Source organism: Clarias gariepinus, chromosome 21, assembly GCF_024256425.1.
Source record: "Clarias gariepinus isolate MV-2021 ecotype Netherlands chromosome 21, CGAR_prim_01v2, whole genome shotgun sequence".
In the NCBI taxonomy this organism is placed as follows: domain Eukaryota; kingdom Metazoa; phylum Chordata; class Actinopteri; order Siluriformes; family Clariidae; genus Clarias; species Clarias gariepinus.
The window spans coordinates 27,037,286-27,050,000 of record NC_071120.1 but is presented as its reverse complement, the minus strand read 5'-3'; the positions used below and the strand labels follow the sequence as shown (position 1 = coordinate 27,050,000).

The window sequence follows — 12,715 nt, the reverse complement described above, 5'->3', positions numbered from 1 at the left end:
ACACACACACACACACACACACAAGAGAAAGTTCTGTATGTCAACAATTTTCTCCTTCTAGATTTCCTTCTTCATGAAAGACCCACTGTGTGGCAGTGTGTGAGTGAGTCAGCAGGGGGTGTACAGGTCAAAGGTCACGGGTGGGGAAGGAACACACACACATACACTTAAACTCATTTCTGCCAGTGTGTGTGTGTCTCCCTGCTGTTCCTGCATCTGGAAGTTCAGCTATGGCAACAGGAAACGCCTGAGGATAGAATTAAGCTCCGCCCACTTGTGGTCCATAATTGTGGGTGGAGGTTTTCTGGGGGTTGGGAGGGGGAGGGGGCGGGGGTTAGGGGTGGGGGTATTTATGGACAGGACGAAGGGCATTAGTGTATTCTCGAAAGACGCCACCCCCTCATCCTCCTTTCTTACTTTCTTCCTCCTTCTAGTGCCCTGACGGATATGCACTTTTAGGGTGTGTGTTTTTGGCTCCGTGTGTGTTTCAAACCTTTCCTCCCGTTAGCCGCGTAGCCACACGGGAAGCCGTTCTTTATAAGAGCACAACAATACCAAAAAAGGCGGCCATTAAAACAAACCATGGACTCAGGGGGAAAAACGGATAAGCCCATCCCCTCATCACACACACTTGTGGAAAATCCAAGTGGTTTGCTCCCACTACATGACTACACACTCTTCTCGACCTCTGAGAAATCATTCGAGGGATGAACAATAAAGTTAAACAAGTTCGACCTCCGGAGGCGTTCAAGAACCACAAGCAAAAAATAGATTTCTCTGATAGATCTGGCAACCCATGTCCATAAAATTGCCCCGGGCTCTTACTGGATGCTCTGAGCACTTTTTGGGGAAATTTTATACTGTTTGTTTCTTTGCACACCAAACACCCCCAACCCGCCACCACCAACTCTCTCCACTTCCTGTATTCCTCTCGGCTTGCTTCCACAGTGACGCTAAGCACAGCTAGCATTCGTCCAGCACCGTTTAAACAAAATGTAAAAATGTTTTCATGACGGTAAATGATATTAAATAAAGAAATACTGCTATGTTGGCTAGCTAACTATGCACACTGTTATATAAATATTGCAATTTTGTGTGAAAATAAAGTGGCAGGCAAAGGTTAGCAAGGAAGCTAGCAATCTGGAAAGTTTACCCAAGATTTATTTACAGTTCTGTCAATCAAGGTGATTATCAATTAGCAAGTTAGCTGATAACCTGGAAAAGTTTAGCCAATGTATTTGCAGCCCTGTTTTATTTAATATGACTAGCACAATTTGGCCACACGGGAAGCCGTTGCAAGCAAACTGAAAAAGATTTAGCCAATTTATATTTGCAGTTTACTGTGAAATTAAGATGACTAGCAAAAGTTATCCCGCTAGGATGGCCTCCGAGTGGCGCAGTGGTAAAGTGCTTGTCCTATCATCGTCGCTGGTTCGATCCCCGGGTGATACTGTTACCTCTCGCAGCCGGAGGTCTAGAAAAAGCTGATTGGCCGAGCTCTCTCAGAGGGGAGGGATGAGAGGTACTTAGTGCTCCCACATTAATCATGGCTCTACAGCCAATCAGGGGCGTCTGTGAGCTCGCGCACGCGAAAGGAGCGCATAGCGCTGTCCTTCGAGTGTGTTACGCCGCCCCAACGGTGCATGAGCGAGTTGTTCGAAAAGATGCAGTTGGCTGGCATCGCGTGGTTCGAAGGAAACACGTGATAGTCTTCGGCCCTCCCGACTAAGTGGTGGTAGTAGCCTTAATGTGGGAGCCCCCTAGTGACGGGGAGGAAATGGACACGACTAAATTAGGGAGAAAATCTGGAAAAAAATCCAAAAAAATATATAAAAATAATAATAAAAAAAGTTAGCCAGCTAGGTAGAAATCCGAAAAAGACAGCCTAAGCAATTCTACTCAAATGTACGTATGTACTGTATATGAGGATTTCTTCTTGCGATGAAGGTTGCTTGAAGTAGCACCTAGTTCTAGTGTATAAAACATCCAGGAATCCAAAGCTAGGTAGCTCGCTAACATAAATGTCTCCAGCTAGCCTGAAGGTACATTAATTTGTACATTGTACCCATACCGCTAATCTCACGTGAAGTTTCGTAAGCAGTTTTATTGGAAAACAGTCATTGAAAAGAGTCACTGAGGATCTGCGCCGGACAGAGCGATGATTTAGCACGCAAGAAATCAACAAGAGTTTTGTGTGGATTTCAGTCGTTTTCACTTGTTAAATCCATAAGGATTAAATCTGAAAGGCAAACAGAGAAAGAGAGAGAGAAAGCAAAAGAGAAGAAAAGGGCAAGAGAGGATGATAGAGCGATTGACAGAAAGAGAGAGTGAGGGATTAAGAGAAAGAAAAAGAAAATATGTTTTGGGGATCCTATGATTTTCTCTTCCAGTGAATTTCTTTTGAAAAGAGTGATTAATCATCATCAGTGGAAGAACTTTTCTCATGTGCTCTACTAGTCTCCACAAGAACAACATGGGATGTTGAAATTTCCTTAAATGGTTCAATAGTGCAAATTCTCCATATCAGAATCCACACTATTTGATGCCAAGTGCAACATCAGTCTAACTAAACAGCTATTTTTAGTAATTTATCAACATATCTGAAGGAAATGTTGATGTTCTCAAACGTTCTGTCTCATTTTTACTGTCACTGTCAGTATGCGAGCTGTGTTGAGCATAGTGATTCGCTAGCTCACTCTCGCTGTCTAGCAAACCGTGGTGTAACTAAACTAACTTACTCTTTAGTAAAGAGGCTGAATGTCATGTGAACTGGGAAAGTTGGCTGTATTTATGAAATAAATACTAAAATTCATTAAAAAAAAATTTATCTACAAAAGCGATGCAGCTTTTAAATTGTAGGCATCTAGATAGCATGCTAGCCAATTTGACTAGCAAATAGTGACATGAAATAAGATGTTAAAAAAATAAAAACAAACACAAAGATAGATTTAACATAAAATACTAAATACTGCTAGCTTAAAGAAAAAAAACTAAATACAGCTACCCTAACTAGAAAAAAGCTTAATATAGTTAAATTGAACATACAGATGCTAAACATAGGATACCAAATACTGCTAGCACATAAACAATATACTGTATTGACATACCAGGGTTGAAAATAAGGAAATAGTAATAAAATTACTTATAAGAGGGTAAAAACTGCAAGATTGTAAATAAGATACTAAATAAAGCTAGTGTAAATATTTAAAAAATCTAACTATAGCTAGGTTGAAAATAGGAAACTAAATATAGTTAAAGTGAACACAAGATACTGAATAACGCTAGCTTGAGGATGAGATATTGAACATAGATAACTTGGAGATAAGAAACTAAATATAGCTAGCTTGACCATGAAAAAGCTAGGTATAGATAAGTTAAACATAAGGTACTAAACAATGTCTTTCCATATCATATAAACATACCTAGCGTGAAAATAAGAAACTAAATATAGTTAAAGAAAACAAAAGATACTAAATACTTCTAGCTGGTGAATAAATATTCAATAAAGCCAGTTTGGAGTAACAAATGAACTATAGTTAAATTAAACATTACAGAAAAGGGCTAGCTATTATAATAAAGAGTTGGTATTGGGTTATGTCGCTAAATATAATTAGCAATGGCAAATATTCTATGTTGCTAAAGTACTAAGTATTGCTAGCCTTAACAAAGCTTTAGTAAATAAAGATAACTTAATGATAACTGTATTAAATATCGCTTCATATTACATACTTTTTAAAGTGGAATTAAATTGACCTAATAAATAATAAAATTAATAAAATAAATAGCTAGGTTGAAGACAAGATGCTAAAAATAGCTAGCTGGGCAGGGTTACAGTAAGTGCTTGCAACTAAAGCTAAAATATGTTTATAAATAATAACTTAGCTTGCGAGGAGGTGCTTGTTATTAATGTTTGTTATTATTATATGACTTATAAGTATTATATTATTAAATGAATTAATATGAATAAAGAAAAAATACACTAAGAAATAAAATACTCTGTTCATTAATGTTCAAAGGGCGTTTATTTATAAGGAAATTATTCTGTTAACTAAATATTTGCTAGTTAAGTCGCTCGCTGGAAAGAGAAGAAACACGGCACAAACTCTGTTCGAGAAAACAAGCGTCTTTCTGTAAACACACATTTCCTCCAGAAGTTTAATGCAGTCCAGCTTTTTACCTGCGGACCTGAGGAGAACCTCCAAACACATGCAATCAAAAAGACGACCTCAATTCAACAAAACGAACCGTGCGTGTACACTCGGGTAAACAAAATCTCACACGCACACACACACACTCGTGTATACGTATATACAAACACATACAAACCACATGCACTGCTTTGGAGAGAACTGCTTATTAGCACGGCCTAAGGCTGACAGAGCAGATGGCTGATTAAAGCAGACACACACACTGCCAACGTTTTAGCCCCGGAATTCATCATCAATAAGCAAGGGCCGATGCAAACACACACACAGCTCCACATGCGAGCCAACACGCAGCGAGTTCGGTCCGCCGAATCGGTAATCCAACTCCTCAGCGTGGCGCTCCACATCAAACACCAGCGCTCGATACCAAGAACTGATATTTCCATGTAGTGCGCCTGTCAATCAATCCTGAAGGTCAAGTCAAGTGCTTTTTTATCAACTTCTTCTCGATAGACATATAACAAACCCGAGCGGAAACAGCTGAACGTTTATATTAACTTTTCTTTATTTTTGTTTTTTGTAAAAGGACAGAAAAGTGATAAGATAATAATAAAAGTAACTTTGTGTTTCTGCAGCACTACAGCTCTCTCCTTTGGCTTAGTTGATCGATTACAGAAAAACACCAGCACACTGAATGCGAAGCATATTTAGTTCATTTCCTCCAGTTGATTCAGCTTTGATTCAGAGTCGGCTTTGATTTAAATCGCTTTAAAAAGTGCAAAAAGTGCTTCCTGCAGTCGATTCACATTCGTAAGTCAAGTTGATGTTTTCTTTAACTCCAATAATCTTTCTGAAGTTAATTCAGATTCGATTTAGAATCAAATCACTTATTGGAGTTGATTTAAATTTAAATCACATTCGCATGCAAAATAGCATTTCCTGTAGTCAATTCAAATTCAGAGTCAGTAGTTTTTCCTAACTACAGTTAATTTTCTGAGGTCGACTCAGACTTCAATCACTTCTTGAAGTCAAATCAGTATAAATTCTCTTTTTAAACGCATTAGACTTCCTGCAGAAAATTCAGAGTCAAATCATATTTTCTCACTGAAGTCAACTTCCTGCAGCTGATTTAGAATCAGTTTGGAGTCAAATCACTCCTTGTAGTCAATTGAGAATTAATTAAGAGTCACTTTGGAGTCAAATCTGAGTCGATTTGGAGTCTCATTGCACAGAGGCCGCCTGCAGTTGATTCAGCATCCGAGTCGATTCAGAGGCGGTTATTTTTCTCACCACAACAGACATGGACTGAGGGCACTCACACTGCTCTGAGTCAGAGAACACACCAGGGAAACAGGCCAAACACTGTGTGTGTGCGTGTGTGTGTGCGTGTGTGTGTGTGTGTGTGTGTGTGTGTGAGAGAGAGAGAGAGAGCACACAATCATATAAAATAATCATGAATCCAACCTTTTTGATCTATTCCTTACTGGTGCTCAAGAGAAAGAGCAGGCCACGCCCTCAGACACACTGGTTTGACCGTGGGGGTAAAAGCGCTATTAAATCTGCCCCTGCCTATCGCTAAGTCCTGACATTAGCTAGCTTTTAATATGCTAATTAAATGCGCTTATCAGCTTACGATGAAAAAGTGGCGACTAAGAGGTTTCTGAATTTGAGATGGATAGCTACCAGTCCTGTATCAGCAGACTGATAAGATACTGAGGAGCTCTGTGTGTGTGTGTGTGTGTGTGTGTGTGTGTGTGTGGCTTCATGTGTATGTGCGAGCTAATGGAAGGGCCAGTGCTGTCATACGTTCACAGATATGTGTTGATATGTCTGTTCACCTCTGGCTTACAGCTGCGCACACACACACACACACACACACACACACACACACACACACACACATACACACACTGGCGCCACATTATGCCACATGTGCATATGCCCCACTGGGGGAGGGTTAAATGAGCCCAGTCCTCAGCAGTCCTGCCTCTTGATCCTCACACACACACACACACACACACACTCACACACACACACTCCTGCCTTTATTTACTTTTAAAACACTTCCCCCATCCCTTATCTAAACATCACACAAACTACTCCATCCACAGAGCTCCCCCGATCCATCCACCCGCTCGCTCAGTCGCTGATGATGGAGAAACCGAGACACAAAGACAAAAAGGATAGCAAGAAAGATATAAAGGAAGCAAATAAAATTATTAGTAGAAATATTTTCTTTTTTTTTTTTTTTGTCAAATATTTCCACTCTGTAAGGACGAGGCTCAGCTACAGCAATGTACTTTATTTCGTTACGGTGAAAAAGCCTTGACTTCATCTGTATTGAATTGAAAAGAAAGAGAGAGAAACATACAAGAGACAGCAAAAGAGACAGAGTGTGAGGGAGACGCAAAAAGATACCTGGAGTGAAAAGAAGGAGAGGGAAATAAAAAGTGAGAGAGACTACAATGGTGGTAGAGAAGAAGACAAATAAGTGTCCGTTAGAGTGAGACAGACAAGAAAGAAAGATTGAGAGAGATGGAAAAAGAGACAGAATGAAAGAGAGACAGAATGAAAGAGAGCCTGGCAGGGGGAGACAAAGAGAGAAAGAGAGGAGGAAATAATGAGAGTAAGTCAGAATCAGACAAACAGTAAGCATTAGAGAGAGAGAAATAGAGAGAGATAGAGAGAGAGACAGATAGGCAACTTTAGAAAGAGGGACAGGATGTGCAGAGAGAAAGAGAGAGACACAAAGAGATGCTATTAGAGAGAAACAGAGAGATGTTTAGATAGATACATGTAGAGTTAGAAGGAATGAATGAGACAGAATGAAAGAGAGACCTACAGATGATATAGAAGAGAGACGTACATGTGATGTGGTACAAAGAAAGAGAGAGAGAGAGAGAGAGAGAGAGAAAGAGAGAGATGGAAGGCTGCCAGTGTGTTGAGCGTAGTGAAGGTCAGCTGGTGCTGAGTGAGGACTTCAGCCTGCACTATCACCACACCGCTGATCATCATCATCATCATCATCATCATCATATCTCACAGCTCAGCACTGTCTAAATATCTCACTTTGCGCGTATCCTTCACCACGAGCCACAAGCTCCCCACGTTCATCATTAGCATAAGCAGCTAACACACGTCTGTTCTATTAAAGTAGTTACTTTTTTATATACAATGTAAATATAAAGTCCAAAACAGAACCAGATACACTGACATGCTAATATGTTTACTCAGAAATGCTAACATGTTACCGGAAGGCTAACATACTGTACTTCATCAAATACGCTAACACATTTCCTTATGAATGCTAATACTCCTCCTAAAAGATGCTAAAAAGTTTCCTCAGAAATGCTAAGATGTTTCCTCAGAAATGCTAACATGTTACCTCAGAAAAGCTACCACACTTCTTCAGGAATGCTAACACACTTCTTTAAGAATACTAGCTCTCTTACTCTGGGAAGCCACCACAAATGCAAACCACTTCTTAGGAAATGCATTAGCATTCCATCAAGACGGCTTTTCTAGTCCTAAATCCTAAACCGATATCAGATTTACATTAGCGTTAACATTCCACTGTGTATTAGCATGCTAACGAGTTTCCTCAGACATGCTAACCTGCTTCTGTTGTACAAGTAAGACAAACACATTAAATCTCTCTCGACCCTAAAGCCACCCTGGGCTCAGGTAAGCAGGTACGCTAAAACACTTCTGTGTACTGATACGCGACATGCTGACAGTTTTTTTTTTCCAGTTCTACTAACGCTCTAAAGTTTGCTAAATGAGTGCTGAATAAGCCAACATACTGTAAGGTCAGGCACCAATATACTTTAATGCTAATATATACGCTAACTTTATACTAATTTACGATCTTCTGTTAGCATACTACTTTAGATACACTAGCTCGCTTTCAGACATGCTAATGTGCTAAATAATTAGCATACTGAGTGTCTGTGAACATGAACATGCTTTTAAACTAAATCTAAATTCCAAACTAGATTCACACACAGACGCTAACACACTTCTTTTCTACTCCGGAGGGAAGCTGAGACACACACACACACACGGGCTGAGAGAGAGAAATGGAGAGGAACAGATCTGTCGGAGGTAAAGAAAGAGCGAGAGAAAGCAGTGCTCGGAGCGAAGGAAGAAAAAGAAGCAGGCCTAATGAGGGATGAAGCTAGAAGTGTCGAGAGCGGCAGGCTAGCTTCAGGCACGGTGGCGTAGTGCAGTGGGGACGGCGCAACATAATCTCTCACCATATGATGATGAAACAGACACACTCACACACTCGCACACGCACTCACTCACACACTCATACACACACAGATGTGTTACGTAACGTAGCATCCGAGCCACCTGCTGATTTGTATCCACTTTTGAATGCTACGTTACTCACACACTGAGCGGGTTAGTGAGCCGCTAACTGTATCTGACTTAGCGACTTCGAAACACAAACGGTTGCTGAGTAACTTCAGTTTTCTTTCACACACACACACACACACACACACACACACACACACACACACACACACACACACACGAGACACTAATCACGATGAGAACTGAGAGAGGAACATCTGTTCCAGCACAGTAATTCAATAAATCGCTCAAGCTAGCCGATGCTCGCCAGATAAATTAGCGTTCGGCGATGAACATCACAGAAAAAACACAACAGCGTGATGCTTTTTGAATTAGCGTGTTGTCTAGTGCGTGTCGTTTTTCTGTAGCTGCACCAACGTTCATGAAATGAAATGAGATAGAGTACATCTGCTTCTCACACACATGGTACGCTCCTTCATAAGCCAGTGTCTTCGAGGAGCTGAACGGCTGAGAACGGCTAAGATTAACGGCTAAATCGGTGGCTTCTTTTACAAAGTCAAAATCTAAATGTTTCTAAACAAAAAACAAAGCACTTGTTAACGTTTTATGTCTATTTAACAGCATACTGAACTTTGCATAAAAACTATATAATATAAACTTTTAATTAATTTTAAATACAGACTGTCATGTTGCCAATTCATTAATAATTCCCCCTTTTAAATAGTCACTTTCCTTTGGTTTTGGATTGCCAGTGCTGTCGAATTCTATGCAAATCTAAGTTTAATTCAGATTAAGGTCCTGCCTTATTTCGGGAAAAACCTTAACAGCATGAAGGCTATAAGGTATAATTAGCACGTTTATTCAAAGTCCAGCTCCCGGTTTGGATGTCTGCCGGGAGTCATTTTTCGAGTCTGTCATTTTTAATATGACTCAAGGCTGTAGACAGGAAGTGGGAAACGGATGCAGATTCCCGGATTTCCTTGATGCTGGTGCATGCATTTCCCCGCCCGTGTCATTTTTATCCGTGTCTGGGGTAAGGCTCAGGCAGGAGAGGCATTGACTGAATGGACAAGCTGAACATCTGGACTGGGGGGGTGGGGGTCAGGAGAGTAAGTGTGTGTGAAAGAGAGACAGAGACAGAGAGAGAGAGAGAGTGTGTGTGTCTGTGCGTGAACCCCTGCCGTGCTTCACCCTGCAAGCACGACGGCCTCATGGTCCTCTGTTCACACACACACACACACATACACACACACACACACACACACACACTTGCCATTTGGGATGCGGCCGGATTTTCGAGCATGAATCGTAAATATTACAAACAATAGACTCTTCTTGGCAATAAAACATTGGCATGAGGTGGACACACACCCCCTTCTGTCTCCACACACACACACACACACACACACACACACACACACACACACACACACACACAAAATCGATCCCTCTCATTTATTCCTCCATAAACTTTATTTTATTACAAACGATTTCATCAAGAACCCCTTTAACAAGCCTTTTTTTCTTTTCAATGCCGTGGGTTGCCAGAAGTGTCAAATATCATCCTAAAGACAAAAAAAAACTTTGTCTGAAAGCTGTGTCCAAAAATAAAAGGTGACACAACACACCATTTAAGCAGTTACAAAAACCTCCAAATTAAACCCTGCTTTGTGTTTCAAGTTGCCAAAGCTATCAAATATCATCCAAAAGTGCCACAATATGATTAGTTAAAGCACAGAAAATGTATATACTACTGTATATATACTGTACACACACACACACACACACACAAAAGGTAATTCTGGGAATAACCTTTTCTTAGCTTCTTTGGTAAATTGGAAAATTGATGCTATAATATAATATATTATAATTAATCTGTTACAAAAAAACACATGCTTGCTTTAGGTTGCCAGTCATCTTCCAAATCTTCCAAAAGCAATACTATTGCTTATGTATCATGTAGAAATGATTATGCACAGCTTTCTGAGAAGGTGCTAACCAAACACATACACAAAATCAAACAAAGAAAAAAAACTATTTAAACTGCATTTAACCAGTCATACAAACCTAACACTTAGGTTGCCAGTGATTCACCCAGGAAACAACAATCAAAAACATTTCCTTAAACCTTTTTTTCTTCCTCATCATCTCAGAAAGATAAAAGGTTGCCAGTGCTATCAAACATAATTCTCAGGCAACACCAAGCATCGTGTTAAAATTACTACTCATGTCTTGCTTACACAAATATATATAAATAAATAAAGTGTTATAAATACTTAACACATTTTGGTCAGTCAGCAGTCAGGTTGCCAGTTATAAGTAATATCACCCAGACGTGACCATGCAAAAAAAAAAAAGTGCTGTCAGATCTTTTAAAAATTAGAAACTACATGATCCAATTTAAAATGCTGTACAGGTTGCCAGAGCTTTCAAATTTCACTCAGAAGGAATACCCAGGCAGCTTTTAGGCAGCTTCCAAAAATTATCTGTCAAGACTAATCATTTAATTAATTTAAAAATATAAACATGGCTCATGTTGCATGTAAGCAATGCCAATCCTCTATAGGGCCACTGATGTGCTTTAGGTTGCCAGATCCATAACATATCAGCAGAAGACAGGATTAGTGATCAAAACCAAAACAGAAATGAGTCCACCTGCATGGAACACTTTGCTTTGTACGCTTGAGGCTGCCAGTGGAATCAAAGATCAGTAGAGAAAAGAGTAGATCCACTTTAAAGAGGGAAACTTAAAAAAAAAAAAATAGATGATAGAGAGCTGATTCCATCCATCCATCCATCCATCCATCTAGGAACCTCTGTAGTCAAACAAGGGACCGTGAAGGGCAAATTCAGATCACTATTGTATTCATTCCCACTTTTACAACCGTGGTAGGATCGCCGGTCAACATTCTCACATGGCAGGCAATCTGGGAACACCAAATACCCCTAATCCTTCGACTGTAGGAGGAAACCAGAGTACCCGGAGGAAACCAACCAAGCTCAGGGAGAACATGCAAACTCCACGCACACACACACCCCAAGGTGGGAATCGAACCCGGACCCTGGAGGTGCAAGTGCATTAACATTAAGTGCAAAACATTACAAGGAATTTGTTCCAATTCAGATCCAATACAGACCCCATTAGTGACAAGAAATCTCTGGTTGCCAGGGATATGAATAATCCCCATGTGTGCATAATTATATGTGCATAATTAGAATTCCAAATGGATCTCATTATTGACATAAAAACGATCCATTTGATTGGGTTGCCAGAGACACCAAAATTGTGCACATGATATTCCCCAGCTTTATGAAATGCTTAGAAATAAGAGCGACATGAATGCAGTGCATGCAGTAAAGACTTATAGACCCGCAGCTTGTTTACAAACAAAGAAAAAAAATTGTTGTACATTTGAAACAGTTTTGCGTTTATTACCGCCGCAATTAACGCCTGCAGCAATTAACGTCCTCTCTCGGTGCGCTCTGGATGCGCGCACTGCGACGTCCCCAACTTTAACTCCACATCAAATAAAACAAATAAAGAATAAATTCACTCCGAGATACTCAAATGTGCATCAACACGTCAGAGGATTAAACGCTTTTCGCAAAAAAAAAAAAAAAGATAATAATAATAATTATAATTAAAAAAACAAAAACAGTTCAGAACGCATCAGGCTCGCGCAACTCACCGTGCGGTCGCTCCGGCGCTCCGTTACAGCGAAGCCTCGTCCACACACACACACACACACACACACAGGATCCAAAGCTGGAGTTTCCTCTCGCGCGCAGATCCGATCCGTAACCCCTGTGTTCACTCACGCGTGCTCATCCTCCCGCACTCCGCCACGGAAAGCGCGCTCCCGTTAACACTCACGCACACGGTCTCTCACACACACGCGCACACACTCACACACACGCGCACACACTCCGAGCGCCGTTTCACTCTGCTCCGTCTCTACACTGTCCGTGGCTCCGCGCTCGCTCTGAGTGAGGGAGGGAATAACACACACACACACACACACACACAGCGCCGCCCCGCAGCGCCTCCTCTCCGCCTCAGCGCGTTAAATCACCGAGAGAGAGAGAGAGAGACAAAGGCGCGCGCGGCGGCACATCGGGCAAACGGAAACGTGTCTCCGCCCAGAGCGGCCCCGAGAGCAACCCGAGCACCACGTGACCCCGCCGGTATAAACATGAGCAAGTTTATATTCGAAAAAAGGACCGTTTGTGTGTGTGTGTGTGTGTGTGTG

General features: G+C 40.9%; 1 protein-coding gene across 1 annotated transcript in view; it reads right to left on the bottom strand.

Moving 5' to 3' along the window:
* Positions 1-12,447, bottom strand: part of sema4c (sema domain, immunoglobulin domain (Ig), transmembrane domain (TM) and short cytoplasmic domain, (semaphorin) 4C) — a 78,064-nt gene extending 65,617 nt beyond the window's left edge. The window contains exon 1 of the mRNA XM_053480687.1: positions 12,155-12,447. The gene's annotated coding sequence lies outside the window, so the exon portion shown is untranslated. The remainder of the gene's footprint in view (positions 1-12,154) is intronic.
* Between the last annotated feature and the right edge of the window lie 268 nt (positions 12,448-12,715).